Genomic DNA, 12,602 nt, shown 5'->3' with positions numbered 1-12,602 from the left:
GTAACGGTTCATTCAAGTCAAAGGTTCACGAAGGCGTGAGGTTGACTTCCGCACAGAAGCAACAGGACTGCGGATAAGCCGCAGGGGGGGAGATGCGGGGGAAGAGGGTTGGTCGCCGCAAGGAAATCGAAAACCGCAGCGCAGTGGTAGTAAGAGAGGGAGATCCGAAGTTTCGACTTGTCGCCTGGCGACGCCTTAGGCCTCCAAAGGCTTGGTCGTTGCCCAGGACCCCCTGCATCATTTTCTCTCCTCCGACAAGGATGAGATCCACGCCAGGAGCGGTCGAATCGTTGGACAAGAGGACAGCTAAAGGATCGATCCCGTCTCTCAATTCCTTCCACCTGGATCCGCAAGAAGGTGGCCGCGGAATGGGGCCGAGCCCCGGTGGGCCGGGCAAGTGGGCGGGCATCAGCCGCGTACTCCAGCGGTGGCAAACATTGATAAGGGGACCCGTCTTCCAACGGACGATACGGAATAGTAACTCTAGGATTATAGATAGCAAAAATTCAACATGACACCCACATCGTCAAGGGAATAATTAGTTTCCCTCAAAAGCATACATTTCCCCTAATCTCGTGTGTTTTGTTGTCAAAACCGTTCCCGCATGGGACTGCCATTTAAGAATGCAATGCTCGTTACAGTATTGCTTGCCCTGCTTCGTTTGTTTTCAAACTTCTCCTTCCATCCCTTGTCTCTCTCTCTCTGTGGAGGTGGGGACGCCTCCGCTGCCTGCCTGCTGCGGTGTGTCGCATTCCATACCTGTGAAAGAATATGTTGATTTTGCACGTGGTTTTATTCTGTTTTACGGGTGGTGACCTAACAACCTCCGCCACACGCCCCTGCGGCGGTTAGCGGGGTATTATGTAAAAAGATGTAAATGATAAGGGGGCTTCATCCGACGACTGAACTGCAAATGTTGCGTACGGACAGAAATTAATTTTTTCTACTGTGAGGCAATCACTCTCGGAATTTGCGGCAAAACATTTAACCATTGCTCAATTCCCCGTTTTTTCAAGAGCCTGAAGTCCGAGATAGAGCGGGTTAGGATGCAGTCTGAGGTCCCAATAAATGTTTAAGGATTAGCTCCATTATCCCGCGAGTTAAATGTGGTCGCATCATTTGGAGCCGAATATATATCAAGTAATCTACCAGTTGGGGTAGGTTTTGGATGGACACAACTACCAAATAAATATTTTGTGACTCCTAAGAAAATACAAGTCCTCTACATCAAGTCCTTCTTCATCTCTAAGTACTTCCTCCCTTCATCACGTCCAACATCCCTATCCTGATCCTGCCCTTTCCTCCTTTGCCTAACATACTCCCTTCTATTACAGTCTTCAACATCCCACTGCCGGTCAATGCCCCCTTCATCCACTTTTCCTGCCTCCATAGGATTGCTCCCAACAAACCCCTCTCTTCGCCCACCATACCAAGTACTTCCTCATTTGTTTTCCTCTCGGTCCATTTCACCTTCTCCAATGTTCTCCACACCCACATTTCAAAAGCCCCCAGTCTACGTCTACTCTCCTGCTTCAATGACTAAGATTCCGCGCCGTACATAGCTACGCTCCAAATCAAAGTTTTTACGAGTCTTTTCTTAATATCCCTACTCAATGTCCCTGTCATCAACTCCCTCCTCCTTGTGAAAGCATCTTTACCCAACGTAATTCTTCTCCTTACGTCCTTACTACTTTGACCGTGTTGGTCCAAAACACTTCCCAGATACGTAAACTGTTCTACCTGCTCTAGTTTTTGCCCTCCTATTTTAATGTTAAGCTTAGCCTTTTTCTTTCAAGAAAATCGCATAGCTTTTGTTTTATTTATATTGATTCTCATTCCATATCTATCGCACTGAATTTCCAATTCACTCAGCAATGCTTGCAGCCCCTTGGCTGACTGACAAACTAAAGCTTGGTCATCAGCGAACCTAACTGATTTTACGAATTCCCCGCTCACTTTCATTCCTACAACACATTCTTCCGATGCCTCTTTAATCATTTCCTCTGCATACAGGTTGAACAGCAACGGTGATAATGGGCAACCCTGCCTTACACCTCTTCCTAAAATTGTCCTTCTGGACTCCTCGTTCCCCACTCGCACCTGAGCAGTCTGAGGCCTTGCGGATTAGGCTCCTTTCCCTCCAATCTATCCCTATGAAGGGCTAAAAATGCATTGGGAATTTTTTCTCGGGACAATGAAGTGGATTTCATTGAACTAGGCTCAGTCTTTTCGTCGATTCGGCAACCTCTCAATCGTTCAAGAGTTCGAATCTTATTATTGAATACTTTATACTTACTTCTAACAAACTACTTTTAAATCATTCTGCTGATTTCTCTTAGCAATGCTACTCACCAACTCGTTTTAATCCTCCTATGGCTCTCCACTCCTTTGCTACTTACGAATTCTATGTTTCCTTTGCGTCTCGCACAGCTCCTCACAATATTTGCAATTCTTATCCCCACCTCTCGCTATTATGTCCTCTAACTGATCGTATATCCTATCAATTTCTTCCTCCTTATGATTGGTCTTGATCCTCCTTATGGCCCTATTGGTCTCTTCCTCCTTATGATCTTGGTGGCATGTCCTATGCCTGAACAATGACCAAGTTAGTCGGTTCCGCTTTTGCCTCTATTAGTAATATTCCATCCGGAATAGACAGCGTGAAGGGTTGCCAGATTCCAGGAACATTCGTCCGAAAGAACTCAAAGAGCCACTAATGAGCTATCAGATCTCGGATGGGGAGCCATAGATGGACCAAATCTATTTCAAAGATACCGATCATGTGGTTTTGCAACAGACATACCCCCTTAATTACATAAACTGGACAGCAAAGCCCGTCACCAAATAGCAAGAGAGTTGGCCTGCCTAATGGATTTCTCCTCGACTCACTTAATGGCGGACCTCCCTCGCCACGCACCCTTGGGATGGGATGCCTCGCCAATAAAGCTGTAGTTGCTATGCATATGTGTAGTGTCCACATTGCACGAGTAGAATGCTGCCCGAAAATTAATAGCTACGTTGCATGGCACATTTTCAGGCGTAACGAGGTGGAGACCCTACATGATGAAAGAAGATACTCGGCTTTTCCACGCAGAGTATTTTTATTACAAAACAAGGTTCCGTTACAGCGTAACATCTTCAGGTCGATCTGAAGATTTTACGCTGTAACGAAACCGAAGTCGTAATTAAAGTACTCTATTTGGAAAAGCAAAGTGTCTTATTTCATCGCTACGTTGCACGTCAACCCTCCCTTTTAACTGGATTTTCTAATTCTTTCCTCCGTGATACAAGCCCTTGTAATAGTCCGTCCAGTGCATTCGTACTAGTCCCCGTCTGCCCGCACGGGGGGCGGGGGCCATGGCGGGTATTCGCGTTTGAAAAAAATACATAAACACACATGATAAGCCCATTTAAATATGAACACATGCTAAATCGTTTGCTATCACACACATGAAAATGCACCTACGAATGCATCAGATCTCTACGTAGAGCTTTATCTTTCCCTCGCTTGTAATTAGACCATCTTTACTATTACCATTAAGACTTTTCTTACTATTATGATTCCTGATTATCCGGGGAATGAACGGATATTTTGTACATGTTGTGGAATCTATTCTCCTTATCATATCCTTATGGTGTGACCTACCAAAATACTGTGGGGCCATGATAATTCCTTTAGTGTCATTGTTAAACCTATGAGTTCTGAACCTTGCTTAAAGTCTGTCTCGCTTATTCTCTTCGCATCTCAAGTGGCTCCCAGCCTAATCCCTCTAAAAGGCCCGTCAGTATATGGTGCACTGGGTAAGTGGTGGGCATAGTAAGTGCTGCGTCGCATGAATCTTGCTCTCCCCATGGCAGTTGTGACGCCAGTCTATCGAAGGGATACCACCTCCGATTATTAATATGATACCGTTCGCGTTTTTCACCTGAATTGCGATAATTGGTTATTTAAGGCAAACACTGCGTCCGAGGCCTTTGAAATGTACATAAGCGGATGTGATGATCAGTGGCGTAACCAAAAGGGAAGCCTTCACCGTCCTTTACACACTCAGTTGGCCAACTCTTCGTTCCCAAAGCAACGTCAGCGTTTCAACTCCGGGATGTATAATCGATTTTAGCTCTTTTGTTTTTTCTACTGGGGCAATTCAGTAGCATATGTTTGATCCTCTTGGCATGAGTTTTATTTATTTCTGCTTTAATTCGTTCCCCACGCGTGTTGAGATGGTTTTCGCTCAGTTTACTTTCTTCAAATCAAAGTCTTATGAAACGTGCCTTATTAAGTATTTCCCCAGAGAAAGACCTGCGCTATGAAATAGCAACTACGCTCGCTCGTCGCGTCGTGTGCCCGCGTATCTTCTACGCGCTCGATACGCCTCGCCCTTGCTCCCACACGCCCCGAGAGACCCCCGGACACGATGGACGGACAGCTCTTCCACTCCAACATGCCGTGGACAATTTCCCAATTTACTATTTAACCCTTCGGGGCATTCGACTCCATATGATGACGCCTCGATCAACTACTCGCGGGTCGATGGAAAAAATCCTTACACCCAGCGACTTTAAACCACGCCCCATTCTGGTTCTCCCAAGGACGCCGGATTTCTTCGGATCCGCGGTGCGTGGCCACTACGGTAGTCAGCGCGCGCACCACAATCCGCAGCAACGCACGCACGAGTGCAGTGCGTGCGGTTGTGGGAGCGATGGCAATCTCGGTCCATTTCCGCGAAGGGACTCTAATATTAGCCCTTCCCTTGGACCCTGTCCACGACACGCGAATATTTCGGCGGCGCCCGGGGACGGCGCTTCATTTCTTCCTGCGACGAGGACATCGCTCTCTTTCAATCAATCTGCTCATTGCTGTCTCCTATCATCAATCATATTCACAATTTTCTCTCAATCGAATAACAAATGGCCAAATTCAACGTTTTCCAAACATCACACATGACACAAAAGTGGAAGAAATGACTTCATTAATTCCCTTACTATTTTTCTTTCCGCCTGTCCTCTGGTGTCTCAGGGTTCAAAGGCAAACGTCGCGGCGCATTATGATGTGCGATGCGCCAATAGGTGGAGGTGGGGGAAGGGTCTGAACGGAGAGGAGAGGGCGATGGGGACGCGTGTCCGACGGGGAATGGAAAGGGGGGGCCTTTCGGAGATGAAGAGCAGTACCAGCAGCTTGTCCACCGGTGGCAGATGAGAACACAATATTTTCTCGCATTACCGGTATGTCGCTCGACAAAGTCGTGACGGGGACCAATGTCGGGAAGTCGTTTCCTATTTACCTGCGAAGAGGCAGCAGAGCCCGCTGAAGTTTTTGAGATATGACCGTTGGTATTTTGTTGAGGGCATGTTTCACTTTCAAGTTTCCAGGACACGTATTACTTGTATATGGTTCACCCGAGAACGGTCGGGAGTATGAGTGACGCCCGAGTGGTCGACAGTCTTCCACTCGCCATTTTGGTATTTTTAATGCAGTAGGCGTTCGGGGGAGAACTAACCTTATTCAAAAAATCCCGCGTCTTCTCGAGTGCGAGTGATGTTCCCTTCAATATTCTCTTTATTAGGTCTCAAACTAATCATTCTGCCGCAAAGTATGTCCACTCTATCTAGTTACTCTTTCCCGTAGACTTCTCCCCATTCCTCTTACGCTCTCCCGTACGTATCAATTTTGAAAATGAATGCCAAGTAACCATTTTTATTTTTTGACGACGACGACCACGACATGCTCAAGGTAGCTTATGGTGATATAACGCCATGAGCAGATCGGTGGGGTGTTTTTGATTGGCACAAGCTGTTTCGGGAGGAGGGTAGAGAAGATGTTGAAGACTCCGAATGTTCACAGGGCGCCCTTCGACCTCAAAAGGTGACGACATTCTTGCAAGAGTGAAAGCTTTGTTGGACAGGGATCGCAGATTAAGTGTTCCTATGGTTTCTGATGAACTTAGAATCCATTAAAGTGATGTGCATCGACTTGTGGTCGAAAGTATGGGTATGAGAGAGGTGTGGGCGGAGTTGGTGCCGCGTGTACTCTCAGAAGAAAAAAAGGAAACTCGCACGCGGATCTCTGCCAAGAGCTTCTCCACAATTTGAGTGAGGATCCAAATTTTTTGCACACTGCCCCACCCGACTACTCCCTCTTTCCCCAGCATCGAATCCGTACTAACATGACGTCACCACGGCTTGGAGGAAGCGTTACAACAGGCCGTGACGAGGGAGCTTAGCAGCATTCCGGGCGAAGGCGCACGAGGCGTGGAAAACGTGCGGGCGGCAGAGGGCGGACGCACAAGCGAACAACTTGGAAGACTTCCGTGAGAATGTATCGATTCTGTGGCAATACATTTTTTTTTAAATAGAGTCAGTTCGATTACTTTTTGGGGCAGACCTTGTACATCTCAATTCAGTCTTCACTCGTGACACCTATTCATCATTCGAAAGGCAGCACTGGCGTTCACGGCAGATGCCAGCAAATCATCTCCATTCAAAGAAATTTCATTCCATTCATTCTTTCCTTTCCTGCTAGTCCACGGGAATGTGTTCACCCACCCCGTGGAGTCGCTCTAAACGAACTCTTTATGTCCACGGAGCAGCAGGGCAGACGCGGAGAGGCGCCGTACGCTTTCTTGAGAATCCTCACCCCACCCTTCTCCCCCACCCCTCTCAATCGCCCCCTCCACCTCGAATGCCCGATCCTCGCCATATATCCGCATGATGGCACGCAAATGGCGCCGGAAATTAAAATAAATGTTTACAATTCTTCCAATTCCACATAACACCCTAATTCATTTCATCTCACCTTGCTTTTTTACTTTTTAAGGTTTACGAATAAATTTTAAATTTGTATTCACTCCCATCGTTCTCCGTCAACGGGATCTCAAATATCAACAGGGCACTCTGAACGAGGAACCGAAAGTAAGTAAGACGGAAAACCGTCGAAAGCGATACAAAGGAGCTTTGATCGAGCGGAAATAATTTAAAAATTTCGGTAGACTGTTTATTGGTTAACTCTAACACATTAAGGATAAGTCGTAATTTGTTTGAAATTATAAATGAACAGATTTCCGAGGAGTATCCAGAGTTATTATTATCCAATTTTCTAATTCTTAGTTTGTTTTACACTATTTTTAAGATGGCTCGCAAAGCGCGCGGAGAACACTCATTAAAGTGATACTTGGGTGTCATCGGACATCTTTCTACCAAAGAAAAAATTCATATCGCTTCACAAGTACCCGGCTAAAGCATTCGGCCGGAAATCTAGGTGAACCCGGTTTGGATCCAGGTCAAGGCGAATGCTCCCTCCCCTGGTGTGAGACTCTCGCGTTCGTGTGAGAAAGTATCGGCGGGCGACTTCTCTTAAGTAACTGCTGCGGGATTTCTTCGGCAGTTCCTTTAAATGCATCCCTCAAATCAAGCAGCAACCACCAATGCAAAACCCAGCTGATCAAGATTTTAAAGTGATAGTGGTTACCTATGCATGAAAAAATAAAGATACCGAATGTGTCGCATTTGTATCTTAAAGGTCTTAGAATTTGTATCTTAGGCCTTAAAGATCACCCTAAGATGGCATTGGGCTAGGTTTTCAAACAATAATCCAGTTAAACAATAAATAGATTTACTGCATTAACTTGAAAATCATTTGAATTGCTTTGAACGCATAGGGGGGGGGGACCAGAGGGGTGAGGTCATTCATAGATGTATGTGTGTGAATAACCCACATTAGAACGTTGTCTTCAGGCGTGTTGAAACTACCCTGGTGCTGAAGGGATACCAATCCGTGCTCTTGCATTATCTGTTGAAGGAGATGATTATATTTTGCCATTTGGGAACGTGGAGACAAGATGAAGAATACAATAATCATTAAAAAGTTCTTGGAAGAAGATAGAAAATGGGATTCTCACGGGAATTTCCACAAATAAATGGTAAAGCGGCATTGAATAATTCCGCATTCGGAAATTAAGGGTTAGTCTTAGACTTCAACGGAGAACTGGTCAGTCCTAATGAAACCCCGAGTGCTTCCATCAAAATTTCCAAAGTTCACCATACGCTCTTTGGACATCAGGAAGAAGGCAACTGGCCCACACGAACTGGATGCATTGGCAAATGACACTGATTTAGCTTAAACCGCTTGTACCTAATGCGTGATGAGCCACTAATTATTATACATGACCTCCACTAGATTGTTTTGTTAGGACAACTGTTACACTTACATTTTTATTAACTACCATTTGTTACAGTTTATTTATTTTTGACATTTGAGAATAGATGGATGGGTGAGCACTAAAATATTTGATCTTAAAAAATTTCCACAAATATCCAGTTATCTGGTTGCACAAGCGTCTTAATTACTACGGGGAGATTAATTGGCTAAATTCCAAAACTTGAGAAAATGAGGTTTTTAAGCTTATGCAATTTGTCGGCGATGATATATGTTCGCAAGTTCACACGATTCGGGGACTAATTTCAAGAACTGCATTCGTCGCAGGCCACAAAGAAACTATTAGGATGACTAGCCGGACGGGTTAAGAATGTCGAAGTTGCTTCGACTGATCAAACACTTCTCTAATGATTAAACAGATCTTTGGAAAAAGTGTAAAAATTCATCCGAAATTTAAATAAACTGCAGGATATGTCGCAACAGTAACCTTTAACTGATTCATCCACTACTGCGCATTTCAATGCAAAAACTTCAAAGAGTTCCGTAGCCTTAACATGGTCAAACACCTGCATTCATAATCAGAGCGGATCCCGGTCAAGCGAACAACTTCTACTCTTTGAAATTGTTCTGTTGCTCAGCCGAAATACTTGATTTTCTTGTTTTAAATGACACTTAAATTTCATTCAAGAAATTGTCAGAAATAGCACTTTCTGACAACAGGAATGAAGCCTCCAGTCCTAACATTTTTAGAGGAATGGGAATTTTTTAAGTTTTCTTTCCGCACGTCGTATCGCATTGCGTGCATCAAAATATTTTGACAGTCTTCAAAACGATGGTAATTGACAAAAATATATTTTACCCAAGATCTTTTTTGAGTAATTGTTTTGTTAATTAAGTAGAGGTAACCACCATATCTATAAAAGATGGAAGTGGTTACTTGCCATCCACCGTCAAAATTGATGTATTTTTTCCTTTACGACTGCGATACAATCATAGCATAATGCCCTCGGCGTGGAGAATGCACACGCTATAGTTTATTAGAGGGGTGATGGCGATCACGCCATGTTCGGAAACAAGCGACACAATATTTCATTCAGATGAGAAACCATCGGAAATGGAGCAGGGGAGGTGTGTCCTCGGGTCCGGATTGGGGGTCCTCTCGTACGGCAGTGAGTGCGTACCTTGGATGGCACGTGACGGCACATAGAGTGAGGGGTGACTCGTGGAGGTAAATCACGACGGTTCCCCTTGGTTCGGTGAAATATTTCTATAACGATCACACGTGCTCCTCAAATTGAAAGGAGCGCCTCTTTTTCAAGAAATACCACCAAACCTTTCGAAAATCTTACTTTAACTCATTACGACCATCGCACATTTTCGTAATTTTGCAGAGATGTCACCGAGCAACCCCAGGCGATTATCAAGAGCGCGCACACCGACCACAGCGCCGAAAGGCATCCGCGGATGTCCACCAAATTATAGACGGCGCTTATAGGGCTCATGAATCCCTTGGTGACGTCAATTTATTTATTTATTTTTATGCAAGTACCCTAAGGCACCGCTAAGGTGTGTGGCAGGGGGTGAATACACACCAGACTAATTGTTACCCGAACATGACCCTACCGCAGTCGGACAATGTTATTATGATCCCTTATCGTTCGTGGGAGAAATGTCATCTTAAATCCATCTGTTCTACACTTGATCTTTCTAATTTTATTTGCATGATCTATCCTACCGGAGTACGACGGGAGGTAAATAATACAGTCAATCAATCAGTCAAGCGCCGTGGACTATTGAATCTCCCGCTTCGACTTGAGCAGGGTCGGGGGCAGTCCACTCCGAAGCTGGCGTTGGTGGCCGAGAATCTCACCTGGAATCCTTTGGGGGTGCTCCGGGTGGTGCAGCAGGTGCAGCAGCCGATGAGCGCGGCACCGCCGGCGGCCGCGAGCGCCGCGACCGCGAGCAGCGAGGGGCCGAGGAGCCGCCGCCACGACCCGGCCGCCCACTCCTCGCCCCCGGCTTCAGGCGAAGGCCCTGCGGGGGGAAGGAGGCATGAGAGAGCGGCGGGGAAATAACAACAAAGAAATAAAACCTTCCATCACATTCAAACCTCTTCCGACATCTGGATTGTGACACTAAACCATTAAATCCACATATTGTTAATTAGTTACCAATTAACACGTGCTGCGCCATTTATTACGATTAAAAGAGCAGAGCGCGAAAATTAAAATGACATGGCCTGAAGCTCAAGAAACGAGCTCGTTGATAAAAGCAGACGACGGGAATTTCGACCCACGTCTCAATGACTCTAAACTTCCATCACCATTCCTCCGTTGCTGCGCGAGACGACCTTCCAATCTTCCGGAATGGCGCCTCCAGCACAACAATAGATCTGACCCTGGACGGACTTTCAATCACTCCGCCACATGTTGCATTGACTGACTAAGAGTCAAGCCCTTCTGCGGATGAGCAACAACCTCCCCGTCAACCTTAGATCGAAGCTCAGCCACAATTCCCTCCAGCACAGCGATTCGTGGGCCCTTGGAGCCACGCACTCAGGGGCGCAGGCGTGCATCGCGACAGAAGACCCAGAAGCCATCCTAATTCTATCGAAAATGTCACACTTATAAACAAGCGATAGGTTCACACAATGAAAGTTACAAGTTTAGCATACAAAAAATTTCCTTGGACTCAACGAAGGCTACTTGATCTTGCAAATTGATGTCGTGTCACTGAACTGCTTGCGTAATAAATAAATGCACTTGCTATTCAAGATTACCGATGACAATACAATCTTTGAGATCGATTACACTGTGTATGCGGACGGCGCAGGGAGCAGCGAAACTTATGCGATCGAAACAGTTGAATAAAGAGACATACACAAAAGAAATTCTCCTCTCCGCCAACCAGCTAATGTTTCACAAACAAGAATAATAAACGATTACGCACAACACTCTATAAAGAAATAAAACATAAATTACACAAAATATAAAACACTTCCCTCCCACGGACTACAATCTTGACGCGGAGGAAGTACTTTTGCGTTCCGTTGACCCCTACAGCTGTACTGTTCCGAGCAATAATTACTACCTTGATCAAAAATTTCCCGGAATTTATTCAGAAAATTAAAAATACAAGTTTATTCATCTAAATCTATATTGTCCCCTTCAAAGTAATCCCCATCGACTGCAACACACTTATGCCAGCGCTTGATCCAATCCTCGAAACATTTTTTATATTCGGTTTTCGGTATGTCCATCAGTGCTTCCTGCGATTTTTCCATTACTTCCTCTCGGCTGCTAAAACGCGTTCCCCGTAATGGTTTTTTAACTCGATTGAACAGAAAGAAGTCACAGGGAGCCAAATCAGGTGAATTCGGTGGCTGTTGGATGGTGTTTGTTGCATTTTTCGTCAAAAAATTACGAATAATGATAGCACTGTGCGACGGTGCGTTATCATGGTGCAAAATCCACGAGTTTTCTGCCCACATTTCTGGTCTCTTTCGGCGAATTGCTTCACGCAAACGTCTCATAACGCCCAAATAATACTCTTTGTTTACTGTCTGGCCTTCTGGCAACAATTCATGATGCACTACACCGTTGTAATCCATGAAAACCGTCAGCATTGCCTTCTTTTTTGACTGAAAACGACGTGGTTTTTTTGGTCTCGGCTCATTTGGTGAACGCCATTCACTTGCCTGATGTCTGGATTGCGTGTCGTACTCATAAACCCACGTCTCGTCTCCAGTAATGATCCTTTTGATGAATGTGGGATCGGATTCAGCCTCGCAAATCATGTCTTTTGCGACGTCAACACGGTCTCTTTTTTGCATGAAATTGAGGTCTTTTGGCATGCTACACGACGGAAACCCAAATCATTAACCACAATGTCTTGGGCGGATCCATAGGCAATGTTCAAGTCCTCCGCTATTTCTCTGATGGTTAATTTGCGGTTATTGACCAACATTTCTTTTACTTTATCAATTTTTTCACCGACTTTCGATGTCGATGGTCTGCCACTGCGTTCATCATCTTCGATTGACTCACGACCACTTCTGAACCGCTCGTGCCACTGGTAAACGACCATTTTTTTTAGAGAATCGTTGCCGAAACACTTTTCCAACATTTCCAACGTCCGTGCGCCACTAAATCCGTTTTTTACGCAAAATTTAATACAAGTTCGTTGTTGCAAATTTAAATCCATTTCTGAAATTGTAAAAAATCGGCAACACACACAGAGATAGATGTACTCTTGGCTACGTAACTTTTGCAAATGTCAAGTTATGACACTAAGATTTAAAGGGAATATCAACAACAGATGTACCAATTTAACAAAAAAAACAGAACTCAAATCGGAACGATGGGAGCGCCACACGGTGGTTATTCCGGGAACTTTTTGATCAAGGTAGTATTTCTCCTGGTAGGGTCACCCATGCCACATAGGTCAAAGG

The 12,602-nt window shown here is 45.1% G+C and overlaps 1 protein-coding gene across 1 annotated transcript in view; it reads right to left on the bottom strand.

Annotated features, from left to right (window-relative positions):
- Positions 1–10,149, bottom strand: part of LOC139685452 (uncharacterized) — a 112,537-nt gene extending 102,388 nt beyond the window's left edge. The window contains exon 1 of the mRNA XM_071582473.1: positions 10,023–10,149. The gene's annotated coding sequence lies outside the window, so the exon portion shown is untranslated. The remainder of the gene's footprint in view (positions 1–10,022) is intronic.
- Positions 10,150–12,602: the final 2,453 nt, after the last annotated feature.

This window comes from Hetaerina americana, unplaced genomic scaffold (genome assembly GCF_022747635.1).
Source record: "Hetaerina americana unplaced genomic scaffold, ioHetAmer1.1.p SCAF_112, whole genome shotgun sequence".
In the NCBI taxonomy this organism is placed as follows: domain Eukaryota; kingdom Metazoa; phylum Arthropoda; class Insecta; order Odonata; family Calopterygidae; genus Hetaerina; species Hetaerina americana.
The sequence above is the reverse complement of the archived record's forward strand: the minus strand, read 5'-3'. Positions and strand labels throughout refer to the sequence as shown.